This window comes from Mastigoproctus giganteus, chromosome 1, assembly GCF_048544385.1.
Source record: "Mastigoproctus giganteus isolate SK-2022 chromosome 1, ASM4854438v1, whole genome shotgun sequence".
Classification (NCBI taxonomy): domain Eukaryota; kingdom Metazoa; phylum Arthropoda; class Arachnida; order Uropygi; family Thelyphonidae; genus Mastigoproctus; species Mastigoproctus giganteus.
This window is the reverse complement of record NC_143575.1, coordinates 36,136,097-36,153,004: the sequence shown is the minus strand read 5'-3', so window position 1 is coordinate 36,153,004 and position 16,908 is coordinate 36,136,097. Positions and strand designations below refer to the sequence as shown.

Sequence of the window (16,908 nt, the reverse complement as noted above, 5' to 3'; positions counted from 1 at the left end):
ACCTGATAGTATTATTGTTTGATTGATCCTTAATATTTTATCCTTAATATTCTTAATATTTTATAATATTTTATAGACATTATGGGTGTATTGCATGATTGCTTGCAACTGCATTGACCCATAAATATTAGTTACAGTTACTGTTGTTTTAACTTTCTTTTCTTTCTTATCACTAATATAATTATATATATATATATATATATATATATATTCACACACACACCAAACTAGTACAGAATATTAATGCAAATAAGATTCTACTTGGCAAGTTGACTCAGCGACCCCAGTACTAAGGTACCGTAATGGTCAAAGTCATAAATTAAAAAATAAGTTACATCCACATCTAACAGTGCAATACATGACTCCCCATCAAAGATGATGCATCCTCACACCCACCAATGGAAGAGTACCACATCCACAATAAGTAAAAAAGATTGGACTTCCCCCATCCTTATACTATTCAGATACAGAACAGCAAGTAACAAACAAACGAATGAATGAACTGAACTCAAAAATATAAGCGTAACATATATATACCATGGCTGCCACCCTGTATACTTTGAAATGAACAAACACAAACAAAATGCACATTTCTACATTTACTCCACTGATCATTATTTCCAAACCAAATGCAAATGTGCAAATTAACCTTAAAAACTTAATTATAAAAGAAAATTAACCATATCCATAAGATCAAAGCATTTTGTTTGTTATGTTTCTTCATTTGAAACTATAGAAGGTTGTAGCAATGGCATATATGCTATGTTTGTATTTTTGAGTTCACTTCATTCACTGCATCCCATTCTATATCTGGATTATATAGGAACATCTATTGATACTCTTTTCTGGATAGTAATCAGTGGCTGAAATTTGATTCTTTTGGAATTCATAAGGGCTGCAGTTCCCCGAAGAATTGGTCCTTGTGGATTCCCTGTCTTTATGACTGTAGTACTCTTCCTTCAATGGGTGCGAAAGAGTATCTCCTTGGGAGGGGATGAACTCGCTGCTAGAGATGGGTATCATTTTAGTTTGTTTTTTAATTTTATAATTTTAGTTTATTTTGATTGTTAAGTTATATTGGTACTGAGGTAGGAGAATTGCACTTTGCCATGTATAAACCTTAATTATTGCATTAGTATGTTGTACTATTTTGCTGGTAAGTGTTTTTTTTTTTTTTTTTTTAACTGCAGTAGTCTTGGAGATAGTGTATAACTGCATTCTTTGAATTGCTTTTGATACAGCTGTAATACAGTCTTTTGGATTTTCTTTTGTTCCTTCCCTCCTCCTTTATTTGTATCTTTTGTCCCATGCTTTTCATTCCAGTTTGTATGTCCAAGATGATCCCTTGTTTTCTTCGTCATGGTTTTACTTACTCTGTCATTCAGTTTCTTTAATAATGAAAAACTTTTATTATGATTTAGTTTTAAGGTTAATTTGCATATTTGAATTTGAAATGCTATAAATTTGGTTTAATTCTTTTATAAAAATGTTTGTATATATATCCCAACTTGTCAGTTGGTGGAGTTGACATAGAAATTTGGACTTTGCATATTACATTTGTTTATTTTAAATCGTAGAGGGTAGTGGTTATGGCATTATGTTATATTTACATTTTTGAATTTCAGTTTGTTTAGTTCACATTCTATATCTTGATAATGGCATTTTCAGTAAAATTTTAGTAATGGTGGCCCTAATGGCTATCATTACTAAAATCTGCATTGATGTCTAATCAGTTCATTTGTCATTTGTGTCCTTGATTTATTTAACATTTGAAGTACAGTAATTCCACAGCCATTATTGCCTTATGGCCTTCTGATAGATGTGGCTTGATGGCCAATCTGTTTTAATTTATTTTTGCCTGCAGTAGTTATGTTCCTCTCACAGTGACATTTCACTTAATTTATATATGGGTATTATCCTAAATTATTTTAGGAATGTATTCTTTCTACAACACCCTCCTTATTCTTAATTTAGCTTTCCCCCCTTCTCTCTCTCTCTCTCTCTCTCTCTCGTTGCAGTAGGTATGGTACTGGCTGTATTTTTGTTTGCTTCTCCCTGACTTGCTAACATATTCTTAATTTACATATTTCAATTTGTGTTATATATGTGTTATATTCTGGCACTTTGCAGTTGAAAATGCTTTGCTGCCACTGATGTTTGTCTTCTTCCTTTACTCTTATCTTTACTATTTATTTAATTATTTGTATTTTCCATTGTATGTATATAAATATATATTAATAAATATATAATTGATTAAAGGCATCGTAAAAATCATATAATTATTATAGTAAAATAAATTCAAATCAGTTTTGTTAATGAAACTAGTAAGCTATGTGATTTGTTCTAAATGCTTTTTATTCAATAGGACATTAACTCTCAGAGGCTTAGGAAGCAGTTAAGTTTAATATTTTTGAGAAGTGCTGATGACCTGGTTTTGCCCCTCACCAGCTTGTCAAAATAATTAAATTCAGACAGTCTCTTCGATTCTTCAAAGAAAAATTAGGAAGAGAATTTTATTTTACTGTAACTTGTAAGATATAAATCTAATAAAACCTTTTTACACTATCTATTGTCTTTATCATGCTTTTTTTGTGGAAATATTATGTACTATATTCCATTTTAAGTAAAACTAACATACTATAAGCTTTGAACATAATTTTATGTCAGAGAAATCTCTTAAGGCACCTTTTTTTCAGGTTCTCCTAAGGTGTATAGTTGTCAAACTTTGCAGTCTGCCCTTTCTAATCTGCTCTTCATTGCCTTTCTGTGTTTTCCTCCCCCAGTAAAAGGTTCAGATTGGTGAGGGGTGTTATCGATGTCCATATGAAGAACAGCTTAGAAAATGTAGGCTGCAAAGTTGTAACTACACATCTTAGGGTAGCCTGGTAGAGCTATATATTCCTGAAGGAAATGAGTAAAATGAATGGGGAGAGATATATTTTCAGAGGGGAAAAAAATAAAAATAAAAAGGAGTGAAGAACATGGATGTGCAAATGCAAAATTTTGGGAGGAACAAAAGGCTGGGTCCCATGAAGTTTACTTGTGGGCAATGCATTATAGGCCATTGGAGCAGTTTGGTAAAGTTAAAAGCAGAATTGCATAGGTAATTTTTGAATGATTTTTTTTTTTTTTTTTTTTGTTTTTAGCAGATGCAGAAAAAGCATCATTTAGCCATTGTAATGTTAATACTAACAGTTCTAATGTCCTAAAGATACTTGTATTGGTAGCTATTTTAGTGTTAATTGTATAAAAGTATTTTAATCCTTTTATAAAAATGTGTGTGTATGCCATCCTATATTAGATAACTAGCTCTTTGACTTAGGTAAATTCTTTTATAAAATTATTATAAAATGAACAATTTGTTTGCCTTTTTTATATTTGAGGTTTTGCTTTTAATTCTGTCATTATTCATTATTTCTTTGTTACTAACATTATGCATTATTTGTTAATGGAATATATTTGCATTTCTTTTAATAGGTAAGAACAGTATCAGCATGTGTGAGCAACAGCTTGCATATCAGCTCTTGTATGCTCTTTGACCCTGGCGTTTTTGACCACTCAAACATTTTTGAATGAATGTCTTCCATCAGACTTCGCTTTTGTTGGGTTGGGGTAAGTTAGTTATTTGTATAAAGTCGATCTTTGAGTTTTCTGTAAAGCACATTTCAGTAGTATGTTTATATAAAAAGATAATAATAAATGTTTGAATTTTTAATTAAAAGGAATGTATTTTATAGGATTTCATTAACTGAAGGTTGCAACACCTGCTATCTCATTTTTGTATATATATATATATTTTTTAATATTTTACACACTTGAACTCAAGTTTGGATAATCCACCCATATTTTAGTTATGGGCTAACCTGGTTGCTAGTGATATTTATTACTACAAACCTGTCATCATTACTGTTAAAAAGACAATGTATGTTAGAATATGTAATAATATAATTACAGGGTGCCCGTCAACCTCTTTTACAAAACTGAAATGTTATTGTTTAAATAGGATATATGATACAAACCTAATACCACTTCCAGGTGATAGAGGATATCTTCAAGATTTTATTCACCAAGTAGAAAATGTGCATGTTATAGTAGGTGGTAGCATAATTTCAAAACTGTAATCATGGTGGAATTTTCCAAGAAAATTCTGTCATCTTTGTTTTGTTGTTGGTCAAAGCGTCTATATGAAATGTAGCTTGTATGGTTTCATCTTCTGATTGTGATGTAACATGTTACACACTGTTGATCTTGACATGTTAAGCTCACAACTGACACAGCACATAGATTTTCCTGGGCTTTGCATAAAACTTCCTTGAACCAGCTCTAGTGTGCCTTCACTGACTTTTGTTTGGCCACTGTGTTGACTGAGATGATTGCACAAACAGTTATATGAATTTTCTGTACTATTGCAGAGCCATAGGTTTACTTGGTTGCTACTTTTTAATTTGTGTTCATAATTTACACATCAGCAGTGGCAGACTGCAGTTTTTCAAACTAAAGTATGCCCCATCTTTTTTGGGATTGATAAATTCTTTGATAATTACAGTTTTGCAATCATGCTGCCATTTACTGCAGTGTACACATTTTCATTCACCAACTAGAAAATGTGTACACTGCAGTAAATGTGTACACATTTTCTAGTTGTTGAATGAAAATGTGATGATATCCTCTATCACCTATCACTGGTTTGAGATTTGTATCATATACCCTATTTACACAATGTTTTAGTTTTGTAAAGCAGGTTTGTGGACACCCTGCATATCAGTTTTTAACTGTGAAATGGTTCCTTTACATTGTGTGATTGAGTTGAAAAACCAGAAATTCACTGGAGAGAATATTTGAAAAGTTTGAAAAGTAAAATCTTGATTTGTTCTCTCCCTAAATACTTAGGATTATTCCCAAAAAAACTAGTCTAGTATTTAAAATTGCACCACAAAAAAGTTTTTAATGAAAGTATATAATTTTTTTCTAGAGGTATAAGCCTGCGATTTTCTTAGCAACCCTCTTCGTTCTTACTACCAGTTCAGAAGTATAGTCTTCCTCAGGAATATTTCTTCAGAAAAATAATTATTTTTCTGATATTTGAAGCTTAAATTACATGGAAATTAAATTGCAATTTCTGCAGACATTTTATAATATTGTAAGGATGAAATTTCAAATAAGAACAAAAAAAATTTTTTTTTCTTTTTCTCTGCAGTTCATAAGTTTGCTAGTAGATGCCACTTGTTATCTGATGGGAGTAAGCTCTCAAAAGAGCTTAGGAGTCACCTTTTTGGGGATACTGTTTATATTAAAACAATATTGTAATTTAGGTTGACTTTTGATTAACACCATAATTTCTAATATGAACATAAATGCAAACTTTGATGGCAGCAGACTTTTGGCCCAACCAAAAGTCAGTTTTACTGGAGGGACCAAAGTGTCCAAGATAAATTCAATGAAAAGATGCATTACAATTTTCAAAAAATATATATATATATATTTGTACCATATATAGTCATTTGAACTCAATTACAAGTATAAATCACATGGCAAAACAAAAAACATAAGATGAAAAATATCTAAAAATGCAGTACTGATGTTTCATAAATATATGGAGTCAAATATTGATGGTTCATTTGTGATGATGGTTTTTAATTATAATATACATTAAAAAGTATATATTATAATTTAAAAAACAATAAAACAGTAAAATGAAACACCTTAATAAATAAAATATTAAATTTTAATTTGGATATAGACTATAGTCTCAAAACTATTCAGGCATCCCTCTAAAGGTGGTGAACTGTGCAAGCCAGGAACATGTAGATGAGAAATATATAGCAAGGGGTTTATGGAGTTTCAAAAAGGTATGATTGTTAGTTGCCATATGAGTAATTTGCTACTATTTGATATAGCAGATTATCTGGACCTTCAGAAGTTAACCATTAGTAATGTTAATGAGATCATCATTAGATTCAGGGATTACTCCCTTAGACTGGAGAATTGCCAAGACTGGCAATTCTCCAGTCTATAAAGGAGCAGCCAGAGAAGTGATGGGCAGTTATAAACCAGTGAGTTTGATTCCTTTGGTTGGTAAGATTATGGAATCTGTGGTAAAAGATGCAATATAGGACCATAAAGGACTTAACAAGAATGGTATCCCAAATGGGTCTCAGCATGGTTTCACAAAGTGAAATCTTGTTGTAGAAATCTGACACAGTTACCATGATGAAGTTATAAAGTAGTTGGATACAAGAAACAACTATCACATTATAATCTAAATTTTAATAAGCCTTGTTCTTTGTGTTGCATTAATTATGGCAGGTCAGGATAAGAGGGAAGACCCACAAATAGATTAGGGATTTAGTTGAAGGTTAGGAGACAAAGGGTGGTCATAAATGGATCTTAAGAGTGACTGAGGTAACAAGTGGGGGTTCCTCAGGGATCCGTGTTTAGCCCTCTTATTTCTTATTTTCCTAAATGATATTGCTGAGGTATATGGGAAACTATCAAAGTTTGTTGATGACTTAAAGATTGGAAGGATGGTTAATGATTATAACTAGATTACATTACTTCAAAAGGATTTGGACCAACCACAGGCATAGGCTGAAAAATTGGCATCTAAAGTTTAATACTACTAAATGCAAAATACTGAGCTTGGAAGGGAGGAGAGAGGAGGTCATTAATGGCGTGATCACACTTAGAATATTGTATTCAGGTCTGCAGATCACATCTTTAGCATTAGCATGGGCACATGATGCAAGAAAGCAAGCTTATATAGCATCAGCCAAACCCCCCCTTCTCATTTCACCCATTCACTCGCTCCAAATGTTTCTCTAGTTCTGCCTTGAATCTGTTTAAGCTATCGACTTCTACAATGACAGATGGAAGTTTGTTCATTTGTTAGTGTTAAAGGCAAACTTCCACACATCTATCCTACTACTGTCTTTCCTCAATTTAAATTTATGCCCTCCCAGGCGATTATTCTGAGAAAGAGGAAGAATCCCATCAGAACTGAGCATGCTCAAACCATTCAAGGCTTTATACACCTCAATCAGATCACCTCGCAGGTGCTTAGTCTCCAGACACTGTAATTTGCAAAACTTAAGCCTTTCTTCATAAGAGCAACTCTTTGTTCCATTCACTCGTTCCAACAGCTCTACATCCATCTTAAAATGAGGCCTCCAGACCTGTATACAGTACTCAAGGTGTGGCCTGATCATTGTCTTATACAAGGGGATAATCACCTCCTTATCCCTGCTAGAAAAATTCCTGTATATCATTGACAAGACACCATGAGCTACTCTTGCAGACCGTCTGCACTGGTTAGAAAACTTTATATCTGCCTGCACAATTACCCCCAAGTCCTCTTCACTCTCTACCACTGTCAGTGTAGTACCACCCAGTTGATACATTACTCTGGGGTTACTGCTTCCCATATGCAGTACTTTTCATTTGTTAGTGTTAAACTTCAGTTGCCACCTCTCAGCCCATCTGCTCAACTTTCCTAGATCCTGTTGCAGCAGCGTACTGTCATTAGTGTCATTAACAACCCTGCCAACTTTTGTATTATCTGCAAATTTGAACATTAAATCTGACATACCATCATTAATGAATACAGAAGACAACAATGGACCCAACACTGAACCTTGGGAGACTCCACTAATAACATTAGTCCATGAAGAGCAGTGTCCATTGATTACCACTGTCTTCTCCCTCTCAACCATCTCTTTATTCATAGCAGCAATTTGCCTCAAATGCCACACTGCTCTAATTTGTGCAGCAATCATCCATGTGCAACAGTATTAAAAGCCTTTCTAAGATCCAAATATATGTTATCAAAATTATTCTTTGCATCCAGTTCCTTTGTGACCACATTATATTGTCCAGTCAAATTGGTCAGACAAGACTTCCTCTTAACAAACCCATGCTGTGTCCGAGCTATAACTGAAGTCTTGTCTAGATGATCCTGCAATGCTTATTTAACCAGTGCCTCCATTAATTTCCCTGGAACAGAAGTTAAAATAACAAGTCTATAATTACCTGTGTCTCCTTTTGATCCTCCTTTGTGGATTGGGGTCACATTTGCACATTTCCAGTCAATAGGTACCTCCCCTGAATCCAAGAAACCTCTCATAATTATGGCTAAGGGCTTGCTTACTTCCTTTGCTGCCTCCTTTAATATAACTGGATAGATTCGATCCACCCCAGGTGCCTTTCTTATGTTTATCTTTAACAATTTCTCCTCCACTTTATGCTCAGATATTACAAGATTATCTTGCTTACTGCCAGAGTTTAATACACCTCTGGCATTTCCCTCCCTGAATAACTCCTCATGTGTGAATGTAGATACAAAATATTCATTTAGTTTGTTAGCTACCTGAGCAGGATCATCAACAGTTGAACCATCGATATCAAGTGGACCAATCTGATTCATCCCCTTCCTTCTAAAGTTTACATAAGTAAAGAACTCTTTGCTGTTTTTCTTTGTATTCTTTGCCAAAGATTTCTTGTATCTGCCTTTGTCTGCCTAACTTCCTTTCTGACTTGGTTACAGACCAGCTTATATCTATCATAGGCTTCTGTGTCACCTGTTAATTTATATATATCCCATGCATTTTTCTTCTCTGTCACATGTCTAATTAGTTCATCTGACTTTTATTTAGGCCTAAATCTTGAACAATATTTCTTTTTTGGTATGAAAAGCCTAGTAGCTTCCAAGATTAATTCTTCGAATGCTTTCCATTTTGAATTTGCTCTTGGTAACATCATCAGTTGGTCCCACCATATAGAATTGAAATACTGTCTCAGACCACCATAGTCACCTTTACGAAAGCAAAAACCCTTCCCTTTACCTCTGATGGTAGTTACCTCTTTGAGTAAATTCCACTTCTGCACACTGTGATCACGGCCACCTAGTGGTTCCTTTATCTACAGATTTTTAATGCACGAAGAATCACTACTGATAATCAGATCAAGAGTATTACTCCCTCTAGTTGCTTCTCGAACATGCTGCTGTAGAAAACAGTCATCCAATAAATCCACAAAAGCCTTGCTAGTGTATGAGTGACCAACCCACAAATTCCAGTCAGTCTCTGGGAAATTAAAATCCCCCATTATAAGACACTTTGATTTACTGGCCCACTCTATTTCTCTGCAAAATTGCTCATTATACTCATCAGATTCATTAGGCCTATAACACACACCTACTCATTTTTCCTTTCCCAGTGCTTATGTCGCACCAAACAGATTGTCCACCAACATCAATTGGATGCACTTCCTTAGATTTTATGTATTTCTTAACTAACAGCATAACCCCTCCTCCCTTCCTGTCCTGTCTATCCTTTCTGTGCACATTGTACCCCCCAAATTCCAATTCTGCTCTGCTTATGTCTGTGTGACACCATGTCTCTGATATCCCAACAATATCTGCCTTTGATGTCTTTACTAGCATTTCCAGCTCATCAAATTTATTACTATACTTCTAGCATTGGTGTCCATGCAAGTATACATGCACCTGTTTCTACTCTTAGTTACCCTAACACAGCCCATGTATTTACTTGTTCCACTATGACTCCCAGAAGTCCTGGAAATCCCCATTGCCTTTCTTTCCAGGCTGCTGCTCAATTGCATTTCAATAGAAGCAGTGCAAGAATCACTTTCACCTCTGCCAGCGGCTACTGTTAATCTATTGGTCTGTGTATCTCCCCCCCCCAAGCTAACAATTTTCCGACCCACCTAACTCTGCTTCGATAGCATCAGCAAATATTTCTGCACCCTTTCTATTTATGTGTATTCCATCCCTATAGAAGCAATTTCTCCTGTTAACAAGCACAGACCAGGCTGAGAAAAATTATACCCCTTGAGCCTTGCACATTCTCTCCAGAGCCGAATTGATTGACAAGGCTCTCATCATATACTCCCTCTTATCGTGTCTGGGCAGAATTGCAGACACTTTCAATTTCACTATTTTTTCTAAATTTCATCTAAAGGAAACTGTAGAACTCCTCTAGGGAGAATGCAAAAAGGTGCAACTAGATTGGTGAAAAGCACTGAGCATTATCTCTATAAGGAACAGCTTGGAAGATGTAGTCTTCAGATCTTAGACACAGTAGGGTAGGATTTGATTGAAGTGTATAAGACATGAGAGGAGATTAGTAAAATGAATGAGAGAGAAATATTCTCACTGGTGAGTGAGACAAGAATGAATGGACAAACTGTAAAATCATAGAGAAAACGAGAAAACATTGTGAAGTATTAGAATAAATTACTTGCAAAGGTGGCTGGTACAGTTTGGCAAAATTCAAGGATGGATTGGATGGGCACTTTTTTGATGATAAGGTGTGTGTGTGTGTGTGTGTGTGGTTGATACTAAACAGATTTCTTTCCTTGTATTATTATGCCACTTTAAAGTAATAACTAAACAATGGCCAATATTGTGAAGAGATAAAAAATCAAAGACTTCTTTTGAGGACATCCTCTCAAATTGAACCTCCAAAAGGCAACAGGATTGTCTATAAGTGCAGGTACTGTGCATAGGGGTTTCTTAGATTTAGTTTTCAAGAGAAAACAGTAGTTCACAAACCTTACATAATATCAGCGAATCTGAGTTGCATATTGCCCATAGTTTTCGAACTCCAAAACAATGGAAAAGGATCATTTGGAATGATGAGTTGCACTTCAGCTTTCAGGTCTGATGACCAGGTTTGTCTCTAGAGAGTAATTAAAAGTTTTTGTTCATACTCTATGGCCACCACAGCCAGATGAAGTTGTAAAACTGCAGTTACGCTGCAGCTTTACAACTTCATCCCATCCATATATTATTGTTGGAGTGGATGAAGTTGTAAAACTTCATCCACTCCAAGAATAATACACTGTCATACCAGTTAATAATGGACTACATAATTTTTGAGGCAGTGTACTGGCTTAATCTCACAATATGCATATTTTTATTCTCATATGCTGGCATAGGGCCACAGCTAGTCCAGTGCAACTTAGTATAGTGCTTCCACTCCAACAATAAAGTTCAGAGGAATAATTGTTATGGTGTGGGACTGCTTTTTGTTGTTCAGAATGAGTTTATTGGTTGCAATCCTGAAAACGATCAATGAGCATCATGTATTGACATTTTGGACAACCCTGTGATACTTCCTTCACTGCCACTGTTATGGAATTGAATGTTTCATGTTCTATCACGATAATGCCCCATTATACAATGCCAGGCTGTTTTTTGAGAAAAATGAGGTCTCAGGTGGCATGGCCATGCCACCTGAGACCTCATTTTTTATTTGGATTTTACAGAACCTCTGCAATTTGCAGTTTAAATGGCATCATGTCAGAGCAAAGCTGGTATGGCACTTTGACTGTTAGTGATTGCTTTGAAGGAGGATTGACAACAAATTTTATCTGATTACTGTAGTGATCTAGTTGAAGGTCTTTAGAAAGGATCAGTGCTGTCATAGAGGCCAAACATAGGTCTATATATATTAATTTATTTAATAAAAATCAGTTTTCTTCAACATTACTGGTATTCAAATACTTCTTAGAGATTAGTTTAACTATAACAAGAACTAAACTATAAAAAGAATAATCATAAATTGCAAAGAATAATAATCTTCCAAATATTTTTAATTTACTTTGTCCATATGTAACTGTTTGTTACCAAAGTATGTGCAAATGCACTACTTTTCATTTTCGTGAATTCTTAAGTTGCTACAACTCCAAATATATTCATATATATATATATATATATATATATATATATATATATATATATATATATATATATATATATATATATATATATATATACACACACACATGTGGAATTGTAGTTTATAAAATGTGCTAATGTTTCCTGATAGTGAAATAATGAAAAAATATGGATGTGGAAGAGCAAAACAGTTCTTATAGCTACACTTTTCCAGATCTTGCTCACCATCTTAATACAGTTTTTCTCCATTTGCTTTACAAAAAAAATTGTAAAACTATGAATTTGTCATTAAATATAGAATTTTTTTGAAAAAAATTTCTATGAATTTCAGCATCAGATATCATTATTTTATTTGAGCAACAAATTGGCCATTAGATGTGTTAGCCTGTATTGCATAAAAAATATACGGAATATGTAAAATAAAATGTTAGATTTATTGTAATGCTAAACCAAATTTTCTTTGTGCTGTGTAATTAATGTTATTTTGATTTAACAATGCCCTTCAGTAAGATCAAAAAGAAATATAGAGTAACGTGTAAGAAGACATCTATCCAAGATTTTTACCTATTATAAAATCTGGAAAAAGTAACTTTTTTTTTTTTGTGTACTGTATCTGAAATGTCTCTTTGTGAACTGTATTTATACTTAATCTAATTATATCAGGTTCCCTGCCATTAAGTGGCAGGGAACCTGATATAATTAGAAAATTGCAAACAAGTTAGCAATGTGCTTACTTGTTTGCATAAGTAAATAATGTGCATTGCATATATGGCATTTCAAAGGTGATAGTGTCATAATGCTGAATGCTTATTTTTATTGTTTGTCATGAACAAGTTTATATGCATGTTGTTCAGAAGTATGTTTTTCTGATAGTGAAATAGAAAAAAAAAAAAAGTGGGTGTTGAAGAACAGAAGCAGCAGGCATTGTTAATGGAATTAGAGAAAAGCAAAAAAGCACTGAGTGCTTTGAAAAATGTACCATTTTTGATTGGCAGTTGTCAAAGAATGTACCATTTTTGATTGGCAGTTTTCAAAGTGATTCCAAGCTGTATGTCACTTTTTCTTAACAAAAACAAAAACCATCAGATTCAAAGCATCATACCCTTGTGCAGTGTTGGAAGGTGGCTCTACAGGGCACAATTGGGTATCTACTTCTGACCAACATGAAAGCATCTAGGGTTCCTTTAGACAACTGACACTTAGAGTTGGTAAAGCCCCTGTTACAGTAGGCCTAAAACTGGAGTAGCAAAAGTATTTAAAGTAGATTAATTTGTGTGCTGAAAAGGGGGTCTGCACACCTTCCTCTGAAAGTGGATAGATGTTTAATGAATATGTACTATTTTGAAAGAAGTCAAGAGAAAGACAGACTGAAATAGTTTCAATTAATGTATGCCACCAAAGTGAAAAAGAATTTGAAATATGTGTACACATTGGCTGTCTTTGGGTAAATGTTTAAGTAGAGTGGTAGAATAGTGACAACCTCTAATAAGTCTCTTTAAAGAAAAGGTTAGAAATGAGAAAAGCCATGTAAGCACTTTCAAAGTTCTCACATTGAAAAATGTAACAAGTAATCATTAGTGAGTGGCACTGACTATGATGCAAAAGAAGTTTTGAATGAGGACAAGTTAATGAACTTTTTAATCATAAACTTTGGTGTAAACCAGTTGTCTCAAACTGGCGGCCTGCGGGCCGCATCCGGCCCCTGAAGCAATTTTACACGGCCTGCAAATACATTTCAATTATGTATTTGTTGTAAATACGGTGCTTATATTCACTCTCATTTTGTTTAAAAAAAATTCCCGCCCGTCAGCTGCTTTCAGATCGTGCATTTGGCCCGCATACAATTTGAGTTTGAGACCACTGGTGTAAACAATTAGTGTTGATATAAGTTGCATAGGGCTATCAAGCCGATAGCTCTATGCAGATTATTCTCTTGCAGAAAGGCTGCTCATGTTGCTTTTTGACTTTTTTTTTGGTTCATTTTAAATGTTGTGCCACTGTTTGAAAATCTGAACAGTCCTATATCTGTTTACTAAAGTCCTATATCTGTTTACTAAAGTCTCTTGATATTTTGAAGAATGTAATATGGTGTGTAAATTTATTATACCAACAGTTATTAAATCATCCATTTCCCTTTTGGAGATTTATTAACTTAGAAAACTAAACCAGAAGGATGATTCTGACTTATAGAAATGTTCTTATAAATGCAGTACATCATTTTTCAATTTTGAAATTTTTTTTGGGCAACTTTTCTGTGCTTCTCAGTACCTTTTGAAGATAAAGAAATAGTTGAAAAAAATAGATATTTTGCATTATCAGTTCTGTGGTGCCTCCATAGCCAGATGGCCAGGAGCAGCAGTGTATAGCACACGCTTCTTGATTAGACTGGGGTTCGAGCCCGTGACCACCAAATACGGACGATGCAGAACAGTCAGGGAATGACCAAGAGCACAGAGTCCTAAGAAAAAATAATCAGTCGGTGGTGTCTAACCAGACAATCCAAAATAGATATCCACAGAAAAATACTGGGTGCATTAATGTCTGGAGGTAAACAGTTAAACAGTCTGGTAAACAGTTCTTTGGCTGCTTCTTACTATAAAAGATGTATATCAATGAAATTTAATTTGAAGGCAAAAGTTTAGATTAAAAAAGATCTGCTTACTCCTGATAAAAATTATGCAATCTCCTGCTTTCTGAAAGGCAAAGGTTGGAAGCTGTGAATGCTTAGTCATTTTTACCCTTGTCTTTATGGAATAGCATATATAAAGAATAGTATACTTCCTAAATTTCACTACTGTTTAAAAAAAAAAATTATAGAACTTTGCTGTCTCAATATAGCACAGCTAAGTGGTGGTTTAGACAATTTAGATGGATATGTGGATAACCAAAGTCAGTTTCTAGGTATTTTAAATAACTGATCAAAACAACAACAACAACATTGTCATTATACTACATGAAGGTTTCACATACAACCATGAGGAATCATCTTGATAGGAGTACAGTAAACCCTCGATTTAACAGACCCCGATATAACAGATTTTGGATTTAACGGATCGGACAAATAATAATAATACAGTAATGTACATATTAATCTTGACCATATTTTTTTTAGGTTATACAAAACTTCAATGTTATTAAAAATTAATAATATTACCTATTTCCATTATTGTTTTGATAATTACCTACTTTTATTTTTATAATCAAATTCAGAAAATTGTAGTCAGGAAATTGTTTTTTATTCTTTCTGAAAACATGTTCAAATAGCTGTTTTCCCAGAGCAGGCGGTGACTTGCGAGCTGAGCGTGACTCAGGACACTAAACAGCAGGTCTACCCACTCGCTTTGTTTCGGTCTCAGTCTGCCTCAAGCGATCATGCGGTCAGGTTGTATACAGAGTGTTTCTGTGATCCCTGAATTGTGACTTTATTTATTAAATAATTTTTCAATTCTTACAATTTAAAATGGCATCAAGTGATAGAGGAGTTAAAAGAAAGTGTGTGAACTTAAATGTGGCTCAGAAATTAGAGCTAATTGAGAAATTAGAACAAGGCATCTCAGTAGCACGTGTTAGTGAAATTTACAGCGTAAAAAAAATAAAACTGTTTCTGATATCCGTAAATCAAAGGCCAAATTGCAACATTTTAATTTACAACAGAATATTACATATTCTTTATTATAATTTTATATTGTGCTGCATAAAAATATATAATAAATAAAAATATATAAAAAATGCCCCCCCCCACGTTATATTCAATTTAATGGAATTTTGGCATTAACAGACACCCCTTCTCCCCTATTAGTCTGTTAAATTGAGGGTTTATGTATAAATATTTGGCAACTTTTAGAAATTAATATCCATAAAACTTAATGAGATCTGCCTTTCATCTAGAATGTGCCGAAAATGGCATTTCAGAATGTCATTTTACAATTACAGTATTAATTATAAACATAATGGTAAAATAATAAATAATTAATGTGTGTTATGAATTATGAACAAATCCATTTCTAATTTATACTACTACATCAAATGCAATAAAACTGCCCTGGAGCACACCAGAATGATTTTTATTACATTTGATGTATTACATCACATGCACTGGTAATGTCTTGTACATATGTTATTGTTAAAAATAAGATGTTCCATTAATGAGAATTCAGTTTTGTGAAATTCGTTTCACCCTCAGAATAAAATGCTATATCCAAACTAAAATAAAATTTCTTAAATTTTTGATTAACTTTGGAATAAATATATTTTCCTCATAATTTTATTGCAGCTTATCTAGAAGTTTAAGAAATTTCTTAGGAAGATTGGTGAAAATTTATTTGAGGGGAAAGGGATGGGAGCACAACAGCAAACAAGTTGATTTGGGGGTATGACTCCTAATAATGATTTACTCCCTTCAAAAATGTGAAATACACTTCCAAAAATCTCATAATTGTGGTATGATAAAAAATAATAATAATAATAATTATCCCCTTCAAAAGTGTGAAATACACTTCCAAAAATCTCATAGTTGTGGTATAATAAATAAATAAATAATAATAATTTTAGCACACTTTCTTTTTCTATTCCTCACTCCCACACTTTTGGGATACTGTCCTGGATGCTCTAACCTGGTTCCTCTACTGAAGAGGACAATCAGACAAATTATGGTAATTGTTATGGCTGCTTAATTTTTTTCCCACCCTATCTACCCCACATTAATCTGTCTTGGAGAATATCATTATCACTAGTGATTATTTTATTACCATAAAAAAAATGCTGTATATGCTGGAATTAGGACTTTATATTTTATCATTCTGATTTATAACAATGTTCATGAAAGTATCCCTTTACAGAATCCTAAGAAATGCTGTTCGAAATTTATATAAATATCCACAGTCCTTTTACAGTAAAGAGAAGCCAGATCAGAACCTAGTTTAGCCAACACTACATGTATTTGACAAAATTCACCTGAAGTATATGCAGCAATGGCTGAACCAGGATTTGGATTAGTATTGCCACAAAACTTAGAGCTTTTAACTAAAAAATATTTGTACAGTAGTGAGAAGCAAAATTAAAATTTATATCATGAGAGTGAAGGAAAAAGAAGATAGAACTGTATTAAGTATCATCACCATGGATGAGATATGGATCCAACACTTTCAGGCCAGATACAAAGGAGTAGTCCAAACAATGGAAACACAGCTCTTCTCCCCTCTAAAGAAAGCCAA

General features: G+C 33.7%; 1 protein-coding gene across 1 annotated transcript in view; it reads left to right on the top strand.

Moving 5' to 3' along the window:
* The window catches only part of Ptpmeg (protein tyrosine phosphatase Meg), a 526,004-nt gene that overhangs the window by 77,460 nt on the left and 431,636 nt on the right, over positions 1–16,908 (top strand). The window contains exon 2 of the mRNA XM_090379497.1: positions 3,478–3,612. The gene's annotated coding sequence lies outside the window, so the exon portion shown is untranslated. The remainder of the gene's footprint in view (positions 1–3,477; positions 3,613–16,908) is intronic.